Raw genomic sequence first — 18916 nt, forward strand, 5'->3', positions numbered from 1 at the left:
AATCCAGAAGGAATACCAGAATTCTTAGGGAGAAAACACCTAGCAATTAGCTCCTAGCACTGAACTGGTCGTAAGAGCTCTGTGACTATGGGCAAGTCACTTCACTTCTCAGTTTGCTTGGGTAGATGAGGAATAACTAAATTATGGCCTCAGTTCTGACAATGGACTCATCCACGTGCACAGCAGACACTGCAAATCAAACAGCCTTTTCCCGGGGGAGCACAGACTCCGCCTCAGTCCTTAAGCAGCCGCTACCAACAGATGAGAAGTGGCAAAAGGATGAAGCCTGTTCACTTTATCCCTGGGCTCAAGGGCCTCCAGTTTCTTCTAGCTCTAACAGTCTATCATCTTAAGGAAACCCTATTTAACTCAACCTTGGAAAAAAATAGTAACTTGCCCTCATCACTGCCAAGATGAACAATCTATAATAGGAAGGAAATATATGAAAGCTGAATCATGCTAGATAAGCACAAAAACAATAAAGTAAAATATTTCAGGAAAGGGACTTGAAAAACCAGAACAGATAGATTAAACAACAAAAAAAGTAAATAATGAAGTCAAACATGGGCCAGTGTTGTGTAACAGAGAAAAAGAAGTTAAAGTGGAATGACCACATTAATCAATGCTTTCCTGAAAAGTCACCAAATAAAGCAAATTTCTATCATTTCCTATTTTCCTGAAATAAAATAGAAATGGTTTATGAAAATATGTATTCCCAACACATCATAAATTACAGGAATGAAGGCAAAAAAAAATTTAATCGCAAAATATAAATTTTATTAATACAGTAAAAATACTAAAGTAGCACCTTCATTTCTGCCTTGTTCTTCACTTCATTTTCTCTTTTTAAATTTAAAAGTATCTAACTATTGTCTCTTTTTTTATTAAATTTTAAAACCAAGACACTCAAGAGTAGGGCAGTACTGGAAGATATCACCAAAGACTTAAGAGTAAGCAAAATAGGTCAGGAAAACAGATTTGGAATTTAGGAAAGAGACCTTTGGGAAACATGCTTCATAAAGACTTCAGTTTCAGACGGTGATATTCTAAGGAATTTTAGAGAGGTCACCCAACCCCATTATTCACGTATATCCATTCCTCAAATGCGCTCCACTTTTCTCTCTTAGCACAAGAAACTGTAAGGGTTGGGGCGCCTGGGTGGCTCAGTCAGTTAAGCATCTGCCTTCAGTTCAGCTCATGATCCCAGGGTCCTGGAATTGAGCGAGCCCCGTGTATTGCAGGTTCCCTGCTGAGTGGGGAGTCTGCTTCTCCTTCTGCCCCTCCCCCTGCTTGTGCGCACTCTCTCTCTCTCTCTCAAATAAATAAAATCTTAAGGAAAAAAAAAGAAAGAAAAGAAAATGTAAGGGCTAACAAATGACTCCTAAGATCCTTCCAGATCTAAGAGTCTAAGATCACTCAACTTTTAAAAATAGGTGCCTTGGGAATAACTCTGGAAAGATTCACAAGAACCAAAGACAAACTGGAAAGCTAAAGACACAGGGAGAGTCACTCTCTCTATATATAACCAGTGGTCACTGGTCTCTTTTGAGTTATGTTTCATATGCATTTATTTTATTTTTAATTTAAAGAACTATCACTTGTTGCATTGTGATGCTGTATATGAAAAAACAGTAACAAACATTGTCTTTGACTTTTGAATTATGCATGCTACACCCAAGAATAGCAAAAGTACTTTGGTGGAAAAGCAAAACAACAAAAAGCATTAGCCATCAGAGTCCTAGTAAAAGAATTTCAGAATGTTAATTAAGAAATAAACCTAACCATCTATGCGACCAATAGTAAAACCATTTTAAGAGAGTTTTAACGGATGTTTTTTCCTTCTCCCTAAAGAAACATCAAGAGAAATAACCAACTTCTGCTCAGGCCTTCAAAGCCTTGTGTATCTGGACCCTGCCCCTTCCCAGGAACAGTTCCAAAACCTAGTGAAATTTCTGGAGCCTTATAAAGAAAGGAAGTAAAAACAATGCTTTACCAAGCCCTCCCTCCCAGGGACAAGCAAACGCCAAGCTCTTGTTTTCCCGCTCTAATGATCTTGCTTACAGTCACCTGACTATGCTTCCCTTAACAGGGCTTTTACATTTCATTCCTTTGCTTAGAATTTTTGATTTGTTAGGTGTTTGTATTTTAACAGTTTCTCAGGTAATTTTGATAAAACTCCACCTTCCTACTTTCGCTAAGAATTACTAGGAATCCTCTGCTCTAACCTGGCTGGCTTCCCCAGGGTCTCATAAATAAGTTCACTACACCCCTTTACCTCATTTGTTTCCCACAGTGGTGTGTACTTCTCTTCCAACAATCTTCCATACCCCCATTCTCAAATTTCACTTCTCTGTTCTATCCAAATTCTGTACACGCTTCAAACACTAGCTGAAGTCCATCCTCTCCAAAGGGAGGTCTTCCTAGCTCTTCCAACCCTACTTGGTCTCTTTTCTACTCTGAAGATCAACAATGCTCAGGGTGCACCCTACCATTTAGCCCCAATATTTGCCATTGATTCAGGTGTCTGGTGCCCTGACCGGTATGAATGCATGCTCCTCCAGACCATGCCTCACTCCTATATGGTGAAGATACTTCATACACCTTCAGAGAAACGGCGCACTTGTGACTTTTAGAGATACCACCAGTTTTACTCTAATTTCAGGAGCCTAGGGACATATCAAGCTTTGCTATAGCCATTAAATTAATTTTCAGACTAACATGGAAAAGCAGTTATAATGTTTGAAAAGGCACATGTCTACAATATGCATAATGTGTCTTGATGTCTCAAAGGGGAGATGGGGACTGCAGAACCAAAGAGATTGCAGATCCTGGAGTTAGTATATAATTCTCTTCAGGTGGAGAATGTTAAGAGAGAATGAGTTTCATCAGTCAACAGTCAGGCAAAAAGGAGCCATTCTTCAAGAAAATGGCACTACCCCCACCCCAGCCTTGACCCTAAGTCCCAAGTGTAGAGAACCTCATTCTTAACAAGTTACTATAATATTTAAAATGAATAACTGAAGCAATAACCAACAGACGTGATACTTGTAAGTAACCACATGGCAGCCAGGAGCAACATCCACACATCCCACGTAAGTGATCTTGGGAACAAAAAGGGAAAAGGGCAAGTTGACTATCATCTTCTAGACCAAAGATAGCACTGAAGTGTTTTTGACAGGAAAAGTTATTCGGTATTATTGAATTGTACACCTAAAATGGATTAATCTTATGGTATGTAAATTATGCCTCAATAAAATTGTTTAAAACAGATTCGATGACTTGAGCTGGAGTATCTGCATGTGGTGAAGCATCCAACAGTCCAGGAAGGAGAGGGTATCACAGGTTTTCATTGGGGTTTTAAGACAGAAGGCAAAAAACCCTCTGTTATAAAAACTGAAATTTTTCATGATACTAAGATAGGAGAGTTCCCTATAAATAATAAAAACTACAAAAAGATAACCTCTGAAAAATACTTATACACATACTATAAAAACCAAACCACATAAAACTACTGAAATAATGAGGACCAGACGGCTAATGGGAACAGCTTCTGGGAATGGAGAAATGGGAGTGGGGAGGAAAAGAAAAACTAATATTTAAGACTGATGATAGCTTAAAAAAAAAAAAAAAAGCAGAATTGATGAAAGAAGGGAAGTCTTAGAAATCATTGCTATTGGCCAAGAAGCTTGGTTACTGCCCTCAGGGTCATAAGGTTTGCCTTGGCACAGGTTCTTTTAAAAGGGGCTGATGGACAGTTTTCCTATAATAGCAGACAAGGGGAATCGAGACAGTCACACAGAAGTAAAGGCAATTTAATGCAGGGAAGAAGAGGAGGTTACTTAGAGGAACCAAGACAAAAGTTCAGGATAATATTTCTCAAATTAACTATTATAATACCAACTGAAAAAAAAAATATATATATAAAGATTTTATTTATTCATTTGAGAGAGACAGAGACAGCATACAAGCAGGGGGAGAGGCAGAGGGAAGGGGAGAAGCAGGCTCCCCGCTGAGCCAGCCAGCTAGGAGCCCGATGTGGGGCTTGATCCCAGGACCTGGAGATCATGACCTGAGCCAAAGGCAAATGCTTAAGTGATAGAATAAGATGGTATCTTACATCTTAAAAACATTATTTCTTTAATTTACTGGAGTTTCTCAAATTAACAAGGAATCCAGATGCCATATTCTGATATAATGGGGGCAAAAAAAAAAAAAAAAGGAATCAACTTTTATCTGCATACCTATTATATGCCAGGTACTTTACCACATACATCTCCTCATATTAATTCTGCAAAATATTACTATCCCCATTTCATAAATGAAGAAACTGAGGCTCAGACAATAAAGTGCCTGCCCAAGGATATATAACTTCTTTCTCAACAGTGGATGTGAGATTTGAACCTGACCCCAAAATCCATGCTTTTCACTCTACATCACCCCGCCTCTATAAAATACTCACTTTCTACCATGGTTTTACTTTTATGTTACAACACACTACACATTAACGGAAAATTACTGAAGTGACAGCAACTGGCAACAAGAAGCCACAGCTGGGGCGCCTGGGTGGCTCAGTCGTTAAGTGTCTGCCTTCGGCTCAGGTCATGATCCCAGAGTCCTGGGATCGAGTCCCACATCAGGCTTCCCGCTCTGCGGGAAGCCTGCTTCTCCCTCTCCCACTCCCCCTGCTTGTGTTCCTGCTCTCGCTATGTCTCTCTCTGTTAAATAAATAAATAAAATCTTAAAAAAAAAAAAAAAAAGAAGCCACAGCTGGAGGCAAAAGAGAAGGACAAACTATAAAATAACTAAAACACAAAAGTGTGGAACAATTTAATGCAATTGCCAACAGCCTATAAACGTCAACAACCTCAGAAGGCAAGTCAATTACACACAATGTATTCTAAACTTTATATCCTCCAAATCATCTTGGTTAAATTAAGTTGGAAGGATCCCATTTAAGATCAGTCATCAACAAATGGTGTTGGGAATATCGGCCAGCTACATGCAAAAAAATGACACTGGACTACTTTCTTTCACATACACAAAAATAAACTCAAAATGGGTTAAAGACCTAAATGTGAGACCTGAAACTATTAAAACCCTTGAAGAGAGCACAGGAAATAATTTCTTTGACATGGGCTGTAGCAACACTTTTCTCGACATGTCTCCAGAGACAAGGGAAACAAAAGCAAAAATAAACTATCGGGGCTACATCAAAATAAAAAGTTTCTGCACAGCAAAGGAAACAATCAACAAAACTGAAAGGCAACCTACTGAATAGAAGGTACTTGCAAAAGATATATTCAATAAAGGGTTAGTACCCAAAATATATAAGGAACTAATACAACTCAACACCAAATTTAATAAATAATCCAATTTAAAAATGGGCAGAAGAACATGAATGGACATTTCTCCACAAAGAAGACATACATATGGCCGACACATGAAAAGATGCTCAACATCACTCATCATCAGGGAAATGCAAATTAAAACTACAATGAGCTGTCACCTCACACCTGTCAGAATGGCCAAAATAAAAAAACACAAGAAACAGCAAGTGTTGGTGAGGATGTAGAGAAAAAAGAACCCTCCTGCACTGTTGGTGGGAATGCAAACTGGTGCAGCCACAGTGGAAAACACTATGGAGGTTCCTTAAAAAGTTAAAAATAGAACTACCCTACAACTCAGCAATTGCACTACTAGGTATTTACCCAAAGGATACAGAAATACTGATATGGAAGCAGTCCAAGTGTCCATCAACAGATGAATGGATAAAGAAGATGTGGTATACAATGGAGTATTATTAAGCCACAAAAAAGAATGAAATCTTGCCATTTGCAACGATTAAATCTCCCAGGTGGGGTTTGTATTCTAAGATGCTGGTGGTAACAGATGGTTACCAGAGGGGTTGTGGGTGGGGGAGATGGGTTGAAATGGATGATGGGAATTAAATAGTACACTTATCATGATGAAAAAGAAAAAGAAGAAGAAAAGAAGATCAGGAAAAACTTGGGGTGCCTGGGTGGCTCAGTCGTTAAACATCTGCCTTTGGCTCAGGTCATGATCCCAGGGTCCTAGGATCGAGCCCCGCATTGGGCTCCAGCCCCGCATTGGGCTCTCTGCTCAGGGGGAGCCTGCTTCTCCCTCTCCCACTCCCCCTGCTTGTGTTCCCTCTTTCGCTGTGTCTCTCTGTCAAAATAAATAAATAAAATGTTTAAAAAAGAAAAAAGATCAGGAAAAACTTTATAATACATTTTTACAAAAAATGACATTTAAAATAGATTTTTAAAAGATTTCAATTTTCCCACAAAGATTTCAATTTGTAACCTTGGACAATATAGTGAACTATCTTTTGTCCCTCTGTTTTCTCATCTGTAAAACAAAAATAATAATAGTACCTATCTCATGGGGCTGATATACTAAGTCACTGAATTAGTACATGAATTACTACATATAAATCACTTAGAATAGTTGACACACAGCAAGTGTTCACTAAATGTTAGCTAATAAAGTCATTATTAATTATTCTCAAAGTTCATTTTTAAGGAATTCTTCATTAGTTCATATTAGGTAAATGAGATATTACTATGCTGTGATCCATATAATACAGTTAATTGCAGAGACTGGGTAAGAGAGATGAAGACTAAAAACGAATACATAAAAATGAGAGATGGATGTATACAAAGAAAATAGTAGAAGAGAGGTACCAAGTCACCACCTTGTCCACAGTTCTATCAAAATTTATCTCACCATATTATAATCAGTTGTGTAATATCTGTTTCCTCCATAGGCTGTGAGCACTTTGAAGATAGGCACTTACTTTTATATTATTTTAGATATTATTTTATATTATTGTTTATATTATACCATCATAGTGCCTGCAACATAATAGTGTATAATAGCCTGCAACTAAATAAGTGTATAATAAAATAAGGGGGAATCAGTAAGCTTTGAGATCAATGATGGGAGTACCTGATTTAACCATAACCTAACTGGGCCAGGGGTCAGAGTCAATCCTATTATCACTTTTTATTCAATTGATTATCAACACTCTATTTCCCTTTTCTTTCTGAACTAGGAAATAAATTTCAAAAATGTTTAAAAAATAGTTAATTTAAAAAAGTAAAAAACAGTTAATTTATTCTAAAATTATAAATCATTCAAATGATAAAACAAATTTTAGTAATTTATGTTAAATATTATAAATATTGCTCTGATTAGTCTGTTATCTCCAAGGTTAATTCTAATGGTCAAAAGGTCAGAGAGTCATGGTAATAAACAGATACTAAATAAGAGACACACCTACTTTTTAGCTGTTAATCTGCTAGATGCAGTGCAGATACAAAAAAGTAAAGGCACAGTCATTTTCCTCTGCCCACAAGTACCAAAATAAGCATGTTTGGAGATGACCAACCCTAAGCCCCCTTGTCTGGGCCCAGCCTTACCCCAGGCCCTGTTCAGTACACAGCCTAAGCAACCATCAATGCCCCCTCCCTCACAGATACTTGGTACAAGGGATATCCCTACCCCAAGCAGGATAGATCAATTCTTCACCAGGAATATGGAAAGCTGGGAAACAAAACCTAAATTGAGAGATCACATGTCATCGGGTCTGGGGGCAGCATCACAGCAAGTTTAAGTCACATTTATGCTAAAGCTAAGGGGAAAGCAAAAGCCAAGAGAAAGCCAGTCCAAAAAGGAGACGATGAAGCAGGGCTGGGGCGAGGGTGAGGAAGAAAGGCACGTGCCTTGATTTAAGAGGACGCCAGAAAAACCTCAGTAATCAAGACAGGTAAATACTGTAATGCACAGTCTTAAAAATCCAAATTACTGTCCTACAATGGAGCAGAGGCACAAAAGGAAGCTGAAGAGAGTCCATGCAAGCTGCAGGCAGAGGGGGGAGTACAGGGGCTTTCCAAGTGCCTGCTCTGGGTCCGGCTGAGCACCCAGCTGTAAAGGAGCTCAGCTGTCTTAACAACAATCCACTACAATTCCCAGCCCTGCCACCATACCTTCTGGAAGGCTAGCTTAAGTGGGTCGTGTTCCCCGAGACCTAAGAACCTTGGCTAATACACTCTATTTGGGAAAATGAGACATGTACATAAAGCTATTTAAAAAAAAAAAATCAAAGCAAAATAAAATTAACTGATAAAAGAATGGGACTGGTAAATAGTGCTACAAAAGTTCAGTGATCACTGTGGGTGGTCAAGGGAGGACAGATTTAGCTCATAGAGAGGAGGAGAAGTATTATACTAAGCAAAGAGATCAAAGTACATGCTAGGGGTGGGGAAGAAATGGGAGTGGAGCCCGCAAAAGGAGAGGAAGAAAAGTAAAAGGGAAGGAGTGATATTCACGCACCCTGTATTCTGGCCAAAGTAGTACAGTTCCTTGCTTTTCTGCCTCCAACCCTCAGATCACACTGTTTCTTATCCCTTTTCCCCTTTTCTCATGTTCAAATCCTTTCACATCTTTCAGGGACAGTTCAAACAACATTTCTTTGAAGAGGCTTCCCTGGTATCCTACTCAAAAGGAATTAAGTCAGAACTAAGGTTTTGGCAGTGGGAAAAGACAAAAAGAAAAGAGGATATGGCAGTGGGAAAAGACAGAAAGAAAAGAGGGAAGGCTAAGGAGCTGAATGCAGTGACAAGCACTACTCTCTGGAGAGCAAACTATACCCAGGAGTTCACCTGGGATGCAGTACCATGTCTTAGGAGAGTAGAAAGATTGTTTGACTAGCCAAACTATGGAAAGAGCCCAGATATCCATCGACAGTTGAACAGATAAAGACACACACGCACACGCGCACACACACACACACAAACGGGGTATTACTCAGCCATCAAAAAAAAAGAGAAATCTTACCATTTGCAACAACATGGATGGAACTATGCTAAGCAAAATAAGTTAATCAGAGAAAGACAATTATCATATGATTTCACTCATATATGGAGTTTAAGAAACAAAACAGGATCATAAGGGAAGGGAGGGGAAAAATAAAACAAAACAAAATCAGAGACAAACCATAAGAGATTCTTAACTATAGAGAACAAACTGAGGGCTGTTGGAGGGGAGGTGCAGGGGATAGGGTAACTGGGTGATGGGCATTAAGGAGGGCACTTGATGTTATGAGCACTGGGTGTTAAATGCAATTGATGAATCACTAAACTCTACCTCTGAAACTAATAATACACCATATGTTAATTGAATTAAAAAAAAGATTGACAAAGAGGAGTAATAATGGGGGCTCAAACAAAGTGGCAAAAGCAAAGGCAGGTGTAAAGGGTGTGCTGATGACTAACAAGGCCTTGCAGAAGTGAAAATGTGTTTGACTTTCAAATAATCACATATTTATTGATATCTGCCAATTTAATTAAGCATTCTGCCCCACCACCATCCCACTCCCACCTACTCCCATACTCTGACTAAGCAGGTATAACACTCCAGTGGCAATATTAAAGAGGAAACAAAGAAAGAGTTCGTTAAGAATACTAACTTGGGTTAATAATCACTCACCATGAACAAAAATAAATCTTGGGGTTATTTCAAATTTTGCCATACCTGCCCTAGGGTAAGGGCTGCCTGAATAGACACCAGACTTATAATGTATACATTTGAGGGGCCTCCTCTCTTTTCACTGTATACATATCAAAGAAATATTCCATAATGACTCTTCACTCAAAAGATACCACCACACCCAAGGAACCAAAATATTTTGTTGGTTATAGTTTTCCATATAGAAATCCCTTACCTTATAATAACAATAACCTCCTGCTCAAAGGGACTGCTATGCAATAGGCTCAGGAACTCCAAGACTCTTACCTACATGCCTATATGCATATTAAATAATATATAAATGTCAGACTGTTGCTTCTGGTTAAAACAACTAAAAGCTCTAGGAAGTTTCTTATCACACTCTCCTTCATTCCTGTCCTGAGCCCTCATTTTCTCCCAGCTTGCCATGTTTTCATCCATTTTTTCTCACCGACTTCAGGAACTGTATTCACTTGCATGTACTTGTAATGATATTAGTGCTTAGATATGCTCTGATAGGAAACTGTTTATTTGTAAAGGGTTATCTCTGTGTATCAGGTACCTTAGTTCGCAAGTTTGTCTTGGTGTGTTTGTGTTCTTTAGTGAGTAGGTGTAGGTGTTTGAGCATATGTACCTGAGGGAGTGTATATCTTTACAGGTCAAGAAGTGTGCACATCTGTGAAGGAAAGTTGCTTGTCTGTATTTCAATGATTCTCAAACTATTAAGAGTATAAGGCCAAAAGAAACCAGCCACAAAAGACTATATACTGTATGATTCCATTTTGCTGAAATGTCCAGCATAGGCAAACCCATAGAGACAGAAAGCAGATTAATGGCTGTCTGGGGCATGGGGGATGGGAGAGGCTGGGGAAAACCGGCAGCAACTGCTAATGGGTAAGGGGCTTCTTTTTTTGGCGTGATGAAAATGTTCTAAAATGGATTGTGATGATAGTTGCTCAACTCTCTGAATATACTAAAATTCACTTACTGGTACTCTTTCAGTGGGCGAATTGGATGGTGTGTGAATTTCAATAAAGCTGTTACATATTAAAGAGAGAAAATAAGGAAACCAGAGCAGTCCTGTATTTCCATAGAAAGGTAACCTGTCTTTGAAACTATTAACTTTCCTTCTTTACTTAAGCTTTGGATTCAAGATTCCCCACTAATAAGTCCCCTAACTGGTCTTTTCTCTGTTTCCAGCTTTGGCTTTACTAACAAGGATGACACACATGTGGGAGACAGTGTTTACTGACTATTGCTCCGTGACTGAACAGAAAAGAACAGGTACACCATAACCCACACAGTTTGGTGTGGGAAACAAAGGCAAAGGAAAAACTAAATTTCCTTACTGCTTGCAGCCCATCGACAAGTGCCTGAGACAGGCAGAGTGACATTCCTCTAGGAACTCAACTGCCTGGATGTTAATGCTTTGCTAGGGGCAAAAGGCATCTTAGCCCGACCCCCCAGAATCCTATGGGTCTATATTAGGGTATGAAAGTTCCTTTGGAAACTTCCTTTATCTCTAACCCCCAAGATATATGTTGGCAGTCATCCCCCAAGCATATAACCCACTGATATAAATCTGAAGGGTCTCATGACTAAGGTTTATTAAACAGTAATAAATGACTTTTCCCAACAACAGCTAGCCCCATCAAGGTCCTGGAAACCTTGCTTCCAACATTCCTTAGAGACAGGCTATCCCTAACCCCCTCCCAACCTGAAAGTATATAATGGGCCACTCCTCACGACCCCAGTACAGCTCCTTCTGCCTACAAGTTCTGTCCCCGTGCTTTAATAAAACTACATTTTTGCACCAAAGATGTCTCAAGAATTCTTTCTTGGCCACTGGCTCCAAATCCCAACATCTTTCCTACCTCACAGTTGAGGTGACACCCTTTAAAAAATAATACTGTATCCTTTTAAAAAATAATAATAATAATACTGTAGGACGCCTGGGTGGCTCAGATGGTTAAGCGTCTGCCTTCGGCTCAGGTCGTGATCCCAGGGTCCTGGGATCGAGTCCCGCATCGGGCTCCCTGCTCCTTGGAAGCCTGCTTCTCCCTCTGCCTCTCTCTCTCTTTCTCTGTCTTTCATGAATGAATAAATAAAAATCTTTAAATTAAAAAAATAAATAAATAAAATAAAATAAATAAAAAATAATACTGTATTGTGTTATCAGTCAATAAAATCTGGGAGAAAAAATAACCAACACGCCTTAGAAATTGTTCCAAGACAAATTCAGGAATTGTGTGGCACAAAGGACAGGACTGGACTGTAGTGTAGTAGAAAGCTGGAAACTAAAACACATGGATTATATATATATATAATATATATATATTACATATATACATATATATAATATATATAATATATATCTATTTTCACCAAATCAATAAACAAGAAAATATTAAGCTCTCTACAGTTTGCTCTAAGAGAGTCCTAGGTGATCTCTCTGGGCTTGAATGTCCTATCTCCCCAGTATCAGCCTGGCTTATGGGCAGGATGCAACTGCTACTGAAACTGAGGTTGCCTCCATTACCTCAACCCACAGGAAAGCCATTCAAATTCAAATTTATTATTGGCATTCCCGCATCAGAAAATATAAGGTAACCAGCCCTGGATCAATCTCAGGGTAGCTGCGGTCTGGAAGAAGTGCATAAAAGTTTTTTGTATTTTCCTTTTGTTTTTAAAGATACAGGGCCCATGCTTAAGAAACTGAAAATAAAAGCACAATGAGAATAAAAAATAGCTCTATTGATTTTCAATTAAAATACCAAGTCCATCTAACAGAGAAAGGCAAAATTTTTTTAGCTACGTTGCTGGAACAACTAGATACCTGTATAGAGGGAAAATGAACCTAACTCCTATCTCCCATCTTAACAGAAAAATTAATTTGAGATGGATCACAGAGCTAAATGTAAAACCTAGAACAAGAATGCTTTGGGAAAGAAACGGAAGATATCTTTGCAACCCTGGCGATAGGCACAAAAAACACTAACCATAAGGTTAAAAACCGATAAAATGGACTTGATAAAAATTAAAAATTTCTGCTCACCACAACATCATCAAGAAAATAAACAGAAAAGCCACAGGCTGGGTAAAAAATATTGTGTATCTGAAAAGGACTTGTACTCACAAATATATAAAGAACTCCTACAAACAACAATGAAAAGATGAAACACCCAGTGAAAAAATAGGCAAAAACTTTAACAGATACTTTACAAAAGCCAATTACTACACAGGAAAGATTTCAACATCCTTAATTGTCAAAAAAATACAAATTAAGGAACACCCAGGTGGCTCAGTCGTTAAGCGTCTGCCTTCGGCTCAGGTCATGATCCCAGGGTCCTGGGATGGAGTGCCGCATCGGGCTCCTAGCTTGGTGGGGAGCCTGCTTCTCCCTCTCCCTCTGCTTGTGCTGGCACATGCTCTCTCTCTCTTTCTCTGACAAATAAAATCTTAGAAAAAAAAATACAAATTAAAACCATAATGAGGTACCATTTTACAGCTTCTAATGTGGCTAAAATAAAAAAGACAACACTAAAATTCAGCAACATTAAAAATGTGAAGCAACTGGAACTCATATAAACCACTTTGGAGAACTGTGTGGCAGTTTTTTAATAAAGTTAAACATACATCTATCCTGACTCAGTAATTCCACTCCTAGGTATTTATCAAGAAAAATGAAAACATCTACCCACAAGAGACTTGTAAAGGAAATGTTCATAGCAACTTTATTTCTAATAACCCAATCCTGGAAAAAACCCAAACATCCATCAAAAATAAAAGATAAAAACAGATAAAGAAATTAGGCTATATTCATTCAATGGAATACTATTCCTCAATAAAAATGTACCAACTGGGGCGCCTGGGTGGCTCAGTCTGTTAAGCATCTGACTTTGACTCAGGTCATGATCTCAGTCAGGGTCCTGGGATCGAGCCCCCCCCCCCAACCTCCCGCTGAGCCTTGAGCCCCCTGCCAAGCCCTGCGCTGAGTCTGCTTGTCTCTCTCCCTCTGCCCCTCCCCCTGCTTGTGCCCTCTCTCTCTCAAATAAAATCTTTTTTTTTAAAAAAAAGTACCAACCACTGATATAACACAGATCTCAAAGACATTATATTACATGAAAGAAGCCAGACATAAAAAAAGCATATACTACTGTATGACTCCATTTATGTAAAGTCCAAGACTAGGCAAAACAAATCTATGGTGTCAGAAATACGGAGCTGAAAGTGGTTGCCTCCAGTGGAGGAGAGTGGGTGAGGAAATGACTAGAAAGGGGCATGAGGGAACTTTTTACGGTGATAAAAATGTTTTTGATCTTATTTTGGTAGAAGTTACAGTGTATAAAGTTGTTAGAACTCCTTGAACTGTACATTTAACATGTGTTTCTTGAATATTAATTATACCTCAATAAAAATACAAAGTAGCACTTTGCTTCAAGATATGTTAATCAGGGGGTGCCTGGATGGCTCAGTCACTTAAGCGGTTGCCTTCGGCTCAGGTCCTGGGATCAAGCCCCGCATCAGGCTCTACTGCTTAGCCAGGAGCCTGCTTCTCTCTCTCCCTCTCTCCATGCTGCTCTGCCTACTTGTGCTCTCTATCTCTGTCAAATAAATAAAATCTTAAAAAAAAAAGGAAATTGCAAATTAAAAAAAAAAGATGTTAATCATTTTGTTTCAAATGAAATTCTAGAATATGACATAATAGACACCTACACTTTCATTATTTGCCACTGAATTATTCACATCTCTATTCCTTCATTACCGCAAATAACCTAATGGATTACATAGATATTAGAATATGTGTTCATGTTTAATTTTTCATAAATAGCAAATCTAGTTTGATTCTTCACAATTTCAATATGTACCTAATGGACTGTCAGAAGTCCAGTAGACTCTTCTGTTCTCTATAGCCTTTTCCTCTCAATATGATTTTATAGTTGTGATTTATAGTTGTGTGGATCTGCTATAAAAATGAGAATATGTGGGGATACCTGGCTGGCTCAATGGGTGGAGCATGACTCTTGATCTCAGGGTTGTAGGTTCAGGCCCCCCATTGGGTGTAGAGATTACTTAAAAGAATAACATATTTAAAAAAAAAAAATGAGAATAAGACATATAAATCAAATGTCTTCAAAGAAAGTCACTGACAGGAGAACAATAATGCTTTAGCCACTGAGACAGCCTAGAAAATAATGCCCTCCTCAACTATTTTAATTAAGACAGAGCCCATACATATTTAAATTTAAGAACAATTGAAAAGCAGGATGAACAGTTTGCCAGCTAACTGGATCTTTAAAAAATAACACAGCCTAAATAACAAGACTTATTACATTAGTAATATATATTAGTACATCAGACTGACATCTGAAAACCCATGGAGCCCTTTTCTTCTGTTTTACTAGGTCTTCTTTTTGTCTTTCTTTCCTTCATCTTTTCCTCTCCCTCTTTTGGTCTCTACCCCAGGTATGTTTTTATCCCCACAGCCTCTCACTCTCCCTATGATATTGCTAATTGATTTTCATATAGCCAGCTCACCCCAGGTTCCAAATAAATTAATTTACAAAATTGTACTATATTCTATGTAGATTTGTCACATACTCAAAACAGTATAGAGAGTATAGCCTGGGGGGCCGGGGGTGGGGTGGGGAAGACAGTGATGACCGGTGAGTGGAAAAAAGGATGATTCTATTGTTTTGCACCTCCACAACTGTAAAAGCTCTCTCCTTCTGAATACCTACTGCAGGCTTTTATTCCCTACACATGGCTCTTACAGTAGTGCTCTGAACTATAAACAAGCACACTTGCCTAATATAAGAGGGAGTAAGCTCCCAGACAAAAACCATGTTTTATACATCTGTATTCACCATGAGCCTAAGATAGTGCCCTGTACAGGATGGGGCAAAACACATACGTGTTGAATTAGTGAATTACTGAATTAATGGGAATGAAAACAGTTGAAGGTGGAAGAAGATGAGAGAAAAAAGCTGAGAGGACAAACCAAAGAGAAAGGAGAAAGGAAGGAGAGAGGAGACAAAAAGGAGAAAGAACAGAAAAAACTTGTGAAGGCAATTATTTTTGTTGGAATGAAGAGGACTGTTTTTAAAAATTAAGAGTTGGGAAAAGCCATTGCTATGTATCTAATATCACAGCAATCAGCACCGGTTATTATAAACACCTTCAAACATCTCTCATCCCTTGATATTTAAAATGTGAAAGACTACAGCATTCCTTATGTGACATGCAGATTCTAAGGACCTTCTTCAACATTTATGCACGTTGAAGTCTGAGAAGCACCACCCTACACCCTTCAAGTCCTTTCTATTGTACTGACCCTGTGTTTTATTTAAATAGGCCAGTAGCTGAGACTTGAAAAATCTGATTAGAATGAAACTGATCATTGTAATGGGATGTGACCCGCACGTATTTAACTTTATATACGTATTTACCTTTAGGTGAAGTTATTAACTGCAGAATAATTTGGCCTGGAGGACAGACCACAAAACTTTAGAATTAGTCACAAAAATATGATTAAAAGAGGGGCGCCTGGGTGGCTCAGTCGTTAAGCGTCTGCCTTCGGCTCAGGTCTCAGGTCGCGGTCCCAGGGTCCTGGGGTCGAGCCCCGCATCAGGCTCCCTGCTCAGCGGGAAGCCTGCTTCTCCCTCTCCTACTCCCCCTGCTTGTGTGCCCTCTCTCGCTGTGCCTCTCTCTCTGTAAAAATAAATAAATAAAATCTTTAAAAAATATATATATGATTAAAAGAAATTAAGCACTGGGACAGTAACATCCTCAGGAAATCACTTTTGTTCCTTCAGGCCTACCACATGTCTCAGAATGACAAATGTGGCCAATGTTTCTTGAATGAATAACATAGTGAATTTTAAAAATCAGAGATATTTAGGGCTAGAATAATCTTGGGGTCATCTGGTCTAATAACCTCATTTTATTTGTTTTAAATTGTTTAAAAAAGACTTAAGAAAGGGAAAGCATAAGCAGAGGGAGGGGCAGAGGGAGACGCAGACTCCCTGCTGAGCAGGGAGCCCGAATGGGGGCTCATCCCAGGACCCAGGGACCATGACCTTAGCCGAAGGCAGACACTTAACTGACTGAGCCACCCAGGTGTCACTAATAACAAACTCTGGGCACCTGGCTGGCTGGGCAGAGCATGAGATTCTTGATCTCTGGGTTGTGAATTCGAGCCCCAGGTGAGGTGCAGAGATTACTTAAAAAAAATAGAGATGAGCAAACTAGAAATCCTCACCAGATGGAAAGTAAGCAAGCTTACAGAGTTAGAATATACTGGGTCTTACATTTTAATTCTCTTTTTGTTTCTTCCTAGAAATGAGTTAGAAAGGGGATTTTAAATATAATGACTTTGGAACTCTTAAAGAAGCAGTAGGGTAAAAGATGCCAAGGACTAGAAGGAAGAGACTAGCAAAACTGAGGCTGGACTAAACTATTTTTCTAAGCCTAATATACTGTTTTGACAGGCCAATTAATCAACCTAATCTGCCAAAAAATTAATCTGAAGGATTCTCAGAAAAAGAAAAATGAGCTGCATGAAAATGTTACAAACCAAGGGAGACCGCACATAACTAACTTATATCTCCACAGGCTTATTTCCTGTTCAAGTATGACCTGGAATAAGTTTTACTGCAGTGTTCATTACCAGATGACTTTTGGTTTTAAGAGAAGCCAAGGGCAAGTTGGAAATGCGATTCTTAACTAAACATTAAAAAAAGAGAGAAAAAAAAGGTGCTGTTTCCCATTTGTTTGTAATCAGATTGCAGGCTTGCAGAGGAAACACACCAACTTCATAAGCAAAAATACAACGACCCAGTCACGTCCTCAAAGCAAATCAACACACAAACTTCACAGCTGAATCCAGCTGTGCTGCACAGGAGCCAGGAATTTATTTTAAGGCAGAGGATATAGATCAAAAACGGCAAATCCAAGACAAGCCAGATTTTAATCCCCCTCTCCCCGCCCGCAAAAGGGTGTGACCTAAGGTTCCCCCCCACCGCCCCCCTTTTCCTCTCTTTCTAACTTCCAACTAGCAGAAGCCTTTGAAGGAGTCTTGGGGAGAAAACCTTCTTACGGGGATCGTCTCCCAGCTGCGCCTCGGTGGAGGGGAAGGGGCGGATAGGCAGGCGAGCTCGTACAGCTTCGGCAGGCGTGGGCTCCGGCGGGAGGGGAAGGGGCCGGTCCCGAACCCGGGGAGGCCGGGCCCCCGAGTGATTCATCAGCAGCCGAGGGTTCGCGCGCCTCCACCGCGGGCAACGCCCAGCGCGCCCCACGACCCCCACCCGGGCCCGTCCGCCCCCTCCCCCAAGCAGTCCCCAACGTCTCCCCGCTCCCCGAGAGACACCGGTAGGTTAGGAGCCCGGGGCCGGCGGCTGAAGGCAGCAACCTCTCCCTCCTCAGCCACCATGGCCGGTGCGCCTCCCAGCCTGCGCCCGCAGACGGACTTCCTGGAAAGCACCGGGCTGGGCTTACCTGACTGGCACCCGCTGGGGCCGCCGACCTTCTTCACAGACCGGAGGGAACGGCCTGTCCCTCGGTTCCCAGCACCCGCCCGTCCGCCTGCGTCTGCCTGCTTGGGAGTTGCCCGATCCACTCGCCCGCGGCTGCCCCAACCCGACGGCTCTGTCGGTGCGGCTGGTTCCCCCTCCGCCACGGACGCGCGTGCGCACTCCCGGGTCGCGGGGCGTCCTGGGAGTTGTAGTTCCAGCGAGGAGGGCGACACTCAGCGCTGACCCTGGTCTTTGCAATCTGCAGGATGTTGGAAGCTGCTGAGGATAGTAAGCCTTACTCCAGCCGGGGACAACAATCTTTACTAGTGGAAATATCTACCCTCGACCCTTTGGGAGCTATAAACAGCAACTCGAGGCTCTTTGGTATAGATTTCCTCTTTACTTTGACTTTTACTTAAGAGGCACACAAGGCAGGGCTTGCACTGTACCCTTGTTTGCGAATGCAAGGACGTGACATCGAGGCTTTAAACTCGTCATGAAAAACTGATAGAAAAGTAAAAAAGGCGAAGGCACAAAAGGGGCATAAATCAGGCAGATGTCATCTCAAGGGCGTAATGACCCTAGTGATTTCCTTGGGCATGCAACCAGGGATGATGTCGCAGCGATAGCCCCTATATTCCCAGACAGTTTTGGCCCCAACCCATCTTCCCATTCCAGCCTCAAGCTCTACCCCAAGGGTTGAAGCTGGGTTAATATGAGTGGGAGAAAAAAACAGAAGTGCTGCTCAAAGGACGGGCCTGGGACAGATGGGTAGCCTGGAGGGGAAGACGAGGAGAGTGGGAATACCTCAGAAGGCAGTTCCACGGTGGCCTATGAAATGGCTGCCTTTTGTGCGGGGCTCTGGGGAGAGGGAA

At 40.5% G+C, this 18916-nt stretch overlaps 1 protein-coding gene across 3 annotated transcripts in view; it reads right to left on the reverse strand.

The window, feature by feature from the left end:
* The window catches only part of TMOD3 (tropomodulin 3), an 81671-nt gene extending 63459 nt beyond the window's left edge, over positions 1 to 18212 (reverse strand). The window contains exon 1 of one of the 3 annotated variants that reach the window (XM_064570470.1): positions 18025 to 18212. The gene's annotated coding sequence lies outside the window, so the exon portion shown is untranslated. Of the gene's footprint in view, positions 1 to 17626; positions 17843 to 18024 lie in introns of those variants that run through there. The other 2 variants (XM_064570469.1, XM_064570471.1) reach the window with 2 other exon arrangements.
* Between the last annotated feature and the right edge of the window lie 704 nt (positions 18213 to 18916).

The sequence above is a fragment of the Mirounga angustirostris genome, unplaced genomic scaffold, assembly GCF_029215605.1.
Source record: "Mirounga angustirostris isolate CCGP_5_RB_7025 unplaced genomic scaffold, mMirAng1.0.hap1 SCAF_9, whole genome shotgun sequence".
NCBI lineage: Eukaryota > Metazoa > Chordata > Mammalia > Carnivora > Phocidae > Mirounga > Mirounga angustirostris.